The sequence below is a fragment of the Belonocnema kinseyi genome, chromosome 4 (assembly GCF_010883055.1).
Source record: "Belonocnema kinseyi isolate 2016_QV_RU_SX_M_011 chromosome 4, B_treatae_v1, whole genome shotgun sequence".
Taxonomy (NCBI): Eukaryota; Metazoa; Arthropoda; class Insecta; order Hymenoptera; family Cynipidae; genus Belonocnema; species Belonocnema kinseyi.
In genome coordinates this window covers 81753573-81759853 of record NC_046660.1, presented here as the reverse complement: position 1 = coordinate 81759853, position 6281 = coordinate 81753573, and the positions used below count along the sequence as shown (strand labels likewise).

General features: G+C 28.2%; 1 protein-coding gene across 2 annotated transcripts in view; it reads left to right on the top strand.

Annotated features, from left to right (window-relative positions):
* Positions 1–3158: 3158 nt before the first annotated feature.
* Positions 3159–6281, top strand: part of LOC117171527 — a 173141-nt gene continuing 170018 nt past the window's right edge. For both annotated transcript variants that reach the window (XM_033358911.1, XM_033358910.1), the window contains exon 1: positions 3159–3394. The gene's annotated coding sequence lies outside the window, so the exon portion shown is untranslated. The remainder of the gene's footprint in view (positions 3395–6281) is intronic.

Here is a 6281-nt window from a genome sequence, read left to right as displayed (position 1 = left end):
ACTTAATCATTTTTGGTAAAAAGATTAATTTTTTTGGCTTAAAAAGTTCAAAATTCTTATTTTTTGGTAGAAAATTCAAATAAATTGTTAAAATTCTTATACATTTTGTTAAAAATTCATCTTTCTGGTAGAAAATGTAATTATTTAGTTAAAGAAATATGTATTTTGTTAAAAATTCATCTTTTCTGGCAGACGAGGAAATTTAACTACTTGGTAAAAAATACGATCTTTGCATTACCCTCCACATTTGTGCACAGACCAAAATACGAAATTTTCTACATTGTATGTTAAAAACTATTATATCAAATTCCTATTACAATTTCTTTTTGTGTATACCTTGGTTTGGTACAGCTTATTCAGATATTGCAAAATAATGTTCACATTTTATTTTTCCTGATCCTAATAGGACCCTGTTGTGGTTGTTTAATTCTTTTCCCTTTTTTTAAGTATACATAAATATATATATATACATATATATATATATATAAAATTATAACAAATGCAGTAATTCAAACCGCTCATAAACTACAATCATAAAGTAAAGCTGAACCTTTTTTTTTTTAATTTGACATTAAAGAAGGTTCTCAAAGCTCCTACGGCCTTGACGATTACATTCTCATTGCCTTGACCGCGCTTCGCGCTCTACTGTTAGATTCTACAGGCTCTAATTTTTAAAAATGTGGACTTATCGAAAATTTCGGCTAAAATAGTTTTAAAATATATATGGTATCTAGTGAAAATTTTTGAATCTATGAAAAAAAATTTTTTTCTATTTTTTGAATATTTTCACATTTTTGAAAAATATATCAATTTTCTAATTTTCATCAAAATTAAAAGTTTTATTTGAATAATTTGCAAGTCTTTTACCGATCTATAAAAAAACTTTGACAAAAATTTATAGAATTTCCAAATTTTTAAAATGCACTCAATTTTTTAATTTTAGTTCGAAATATCTGATTAACGAACTTAGCCTTTATTTTCGGGACCTTCAGAAGTGTCTCAAATGCGGACTCGATTAGACAAATTCTTCAAAAGTTAGCGTATAACTTTTCCAATTTTCATGAAAATTAAACATTTTATTTGGATAATTTGCAAGTCTTAGACCCATCTATGAGAAACTTTGACCACAATTTATAAAATTTCAAAAAAAAAATGTCAAAATTTTGAAAATGCTATAATTTTTTAATTTTGGGCTAATCGAAACATTCGGCTAGAATAGTTTTGAAATATATTTGGTATCTGGCGAAAATTTTGACTGAAATTTTTGGATCTATAAAAAAGATCATTTTTTCCATTTTTTGAACATTTTCAAATTTTTAAAAGTATAGTATATAACTATTCTAATTTTCATCAAAATAAAAAAATTTTATTTAGATAATTTGCAAGTCTTTTACCCATATTTAAGAAACTTTGAGAACAATTTATAAAGTTTTAAAAAAAAATGTCAAAATTTTGAAATTGCTCTCAATTTTTTAATTTTGGTTCGAAATATCTGATTAACGAACTTAGCCTTTATTTTGGGGTCCTTCAGAAGTGTATCAAATGCGGACTTGATTGGACAAATCCTTCAAAAATGAGTGTGGCTGCAAGTCAGGTAACCATACATACAGACAGGCACCGATTAAATTTTATGGTTTTCGGATTCTGTGAGTGCCGAAATGTAAAGATCCGTTAAAAACCAGAGATTGAAAATTTGGACGACTGCATTACATTTTCAGGAATGAGAATGTAAAAATATATATATTTGGTTTACAATTAGTAGTTTTGGTTAAATATTCAATGCATGGTTAAAAATTAATCTTTTTTACTTCAAGATTCAAGTATTTTGTTGATAATTCGTATTTTTTGGTCATATTCAACTGTTTTTGATTTAAAACTAAAATCTTTTGTGGTTTAAATATCAACTATTACATTTTTTGTTAGAAAATAAGATTTCTAGGTTTAAAATTCAAGTGTTTTTTATCAAGAATTCGTCCCTTTGGCTTGAAAATACAAATACTTGTTTCCAAGTTAAACTACTTTGTTAAAAACTAATATTTTTGTTTGAAGATTTAAAATATTTTAGTTCAAAATTCATCTCTTTGTCTGAAAACTTTACTCTTTTATTGAAACTTCTTACTTTATTTGTTTTAAAATTAATTATTTCTACTGTAAATTTAACTATTCTATTTTTTATTTGATATTTTCTTTTTAGTAGAAAGTTCAACTATTTGGTTCAGAATTAATGTAGTTTGTCAAAAATTCATGTTTTTAGTAGAAAATTAATCCTCTTGATAAATTTTTTTTTGTACAAAAAACATTTTTTTTGTTAAAAATGTAACTGTACTGCTGAAAATTACTCTGTTTTAGTTGAGGATTCAAATAGTTTGTTGAAAGTTCGTCTTTTTTTATACACTTAACTGTTCTTAATTTGAAATTCACATTTTTTGGTTTAAATATCAACTATTACATGGTCTGGTGAAAATTTATCTGTTTTGTAGAAAATTTATATAATTTATTGAGAATCCATATTTTGATCTTGAAAAATCATCATTTTATACGGCCGCTAATCAACCATTGAGTCAATTTGCAGTCAATAAGCAAAAAAGTTCAAAAACATTTTTCAAGAACATTTAAAGCGAAAGTGCTGGCATTAGCAGACAATTCTGAGACAATTTTAGTGTCAATTTTTCGAAATAGTAGTAAAGTAGTGTCATCGTTCGAAAAAAAAGTGAGACCCTGAATTACTGATATTGATCGTCTTTTTTTTCCTGAAATAAAAAAACCTTAAATTGATCTGATATCGATGAAAAATGTATCCTCATCCGCCACTGCATTGTACCGCTGCTGTCTGGACAAAATACATTTCATGCGATCACGTTTTTCCATCCGGCACGTGAACCGAATAAACAACAAGCCAGGAATCTATATTCAACACTACCATTGAATGATTAAACGACAAGTGCCTAAGATCCGAAGATCCAAGCTCAAGTTCCCTCTGTACAAAACCGCCAACCATTGCAGGTGCCCAGGAACTAACGTGTTCAAATACGCCGGATCTTCGTTTCGTTCCGAAGATGAACGAAGCGCGGCCGAGTGCATTTGCGCATGCGCGACAGGTGTAAGCGTCGCGCATGCAATCAGCAACAGGTAGGCAGTCGCATTGACGCATTTTCGAAGGACCTGGTGAACCGGACCACGGTTTACTTTATTGCACGTTCGGGCTATGGTCCGTGTCTTCTAAACACTACAGACCAACGCGGAAACGATTAAAGTATACTTGTTCGGGTCGTTTATAGTGACAAATGAGATAACTCGAGGAAGAAGAAAGACAAACGAAAAAGTATCGAGAACCCAAGGATTTCGAATGACTCTTCAAGACGTTAAATGTCTCTTTTCTGCACCTAAAGGCTAGGTAGGAAAAGTAAAATACGAGGAACATATAATCATTCCCGAGCAAAGTTCAGATTATCGAGTAAGTGCGTGATGCAGGAGAGGAAAGGGAATTTGGAATGTCTCAAAATTGTCGGTTTTCCAATGTGAGAAAAAACTTTTGAACGACTCGGGGGTGCCACTTATTGTCATTACTTTTGTCAAAAATAATAAGTTATTTCTCTCAACTCATTGGTCTCAATTTGAGGGATTGTGTATCAGGAGGAATTCATTGGTCAATTAAATATGTTGGGAGTTTCATAGGGGATGAGGATCGAACTTGTTCAACTGGATTTTATGGTTTTTGAATTCCAAGTTTGTAAAAAACTTGGTAGACGTTGACGGCCGAGTATGTGACGTGGTTGTGTTCGTGCTAAGTGCCGGCTTGACATCCAGTGGTTCCCAATTACGGGCAGTTTTGTTATGGACAAAATATCGCAGATTTTGTGACATTTTTTAACGAAAATTCGGTAGGTCAGAGTATCAAAACGTAAATTAAGTTACTTCAAGGGGTTTTCTGTCATTCTAAACCAAAAGTGTGTTATCAAACTTTTTCTCATAAAAGTACTAATACTTTGCCATTTTACTGTCAAAATTTATCATATTTTGTAGAAATAACTCAGATTGTTTATATAGTATACTTTTTTTTTAAATTTGAAAAGTTGGATTGCACTCTTAATATAAATTGTAATCATAAATAATATAAACATAACCTAAAATTAAAGTAAAAGCCGATAATAAATTACGGAGGCATGTTAAAAATTACTCAGTTTGTTCCAATTTATATAGGCATTGTTGCCTTAAAGTAGGCAAGAATTCAGTTCAGTATTAATTCGAATTATTTTAAATAATCAGCGAATTAAGCTTTGGCAGCTAACTTAACTTCGTCAAGTAAAAACAATGGAACCAAATGCATCTCACAAGACTTTATTTTTATAATATCTCCGTAAGCAATAATAATTTCCACAGAAACTTAAAGTGAAGAAATTATTTTACGATGATATTAACAAAGTAAGGCTTAGTCCCATGAATTTGGTCCATTGTTTTCCCGGTTTTCCCTCAGCACTCGAATAAGTGAAGTTAGCTGATGATTAAGTGAAAATAACTGATAAGAAGTATTTTAAATTGTACAAATTTTCGAATAGTAGCCATTTAAATTGGAAAATTTTGTTGTTTGAACATTTTATTTATATTTACTTTATTTTTGTACAAAATGCGTGTCATAAAAGTGTAATTTTGCAGATGCGAACCTCTAGATTTTTTCCTTTTGGTGAGAAAATTCTCCCACAATTTTTCTTTTCTTTTTTAAGAATTGTATATAGGGGTTTCGTTAAATTTGTCTTGATTTTTAATAAAAAGAAAAATGAAGGACAAAAACTTCTTTCATCCCTCAAAAGTATTTTCTATTTATTAAGGAATAATCTTTTGATTTTATGAAATAATAAAGACCAATTTTTCAGATATTATCGGGCCAAGAATATGAAAATTTGGTCTCAAATGGCCCCTAACCATTTTTGTTCCTCTGATAATGTACATAAAATTTACTCTACAATATAAAGAGAATATTCTCTATATTATAATTTAAAATGTATTTTTACTCATCAGTTTATATCAAGTATGATTTTTAGCAATTAAAAATTCAGTGAAATCGATAAATAAATTGATAAGCGAAACTACAAGAATTTTTAATATAGAAAATGTTTATTTTTTGTGCATTTCCAAATTTAAGACTTCCGGCCACCCAGTATAGATATTTTTAATTTATTCCTTATGGAGAATATTATTGTTATATTGTATAAGAAATTATTTTTAAGGAAACTACAAATTTTATTATTCTAGGACTGATGATACCTTAAAAAAAAATTTGGTTTGTTTTTAGAATTTTGGCTATATTCCTCAATAACTAAAGAATACTTTCTCGAGAAGAAAGAATTTTTGGCTCTAAATTAGTATTTACTAAATTGCAAACTGAGAGAATTCATTTTCAGACATAAAAAGACCTTGGGAAACCTTATAACAATTTATTAAAAATAAAATTGATGGAAGTCCTTTTTCACTGAAAGAAAGAAATTTAGAGAGTTAAAAATGATTGTGCTATAGTTACTTGTTCAAAATTGTTCAATATTAAGTGATTTACATTCGAAACCATATAAAATTATTAACGTTTTAATTTTAATACATTTTCAATTAAATTATTTAACGTTAAACATTTTAAACTTGAAATTTTTAAGTTTTTAATGATTTACTTTGAACCTATTCATTCGCCAACGATTTCACATTTTGAACTTAACCTTTTTTTTTATTATCATTTTCGATTTAAAATAGTGTTTCAATTTCGATATTTTCTAAATGTTTCAAATTGACAATGATTAGCTTTAAAACTTTTTAAAAAATCCTCAATTTTGAAAAGCTTTTTTTGCATTTATTAATTCGAAAAAGTAGTGGGACAAAATAAGATAAAAAGTGAACGAAATTCTGAAAAAAGTAGGAACAGTTGCCATATTTTTTGAAATTAAATTTTTTAAAAAGTAACAAGCCAGTAGGTTTGAAATTACAGCCTTAAAAAGTGTTGTCAAGTTGTCATTTTCTGAATTTATCATTTAAGAATTGAAAGAATCGAAATAATTTTTATTTACAGTGTTGATTTCTTTGTACAATTTCGAGAATAAAATAGATTATTTGCTTCAAAATGATCTTGAAGTAAATTGATCTCGAAGTAAACTCTAAATAGAGTCTTAACTTATCAATTTAATTTTAGTTTCTGAATATAATCTTCCTTTTTTGAAATATTTTTGGCATAAAAAGATATTTTTTTATTTTTGGCGATTTCTTTCAACCGAAGAAACTTTTATTTAATTAGGAATATTTGT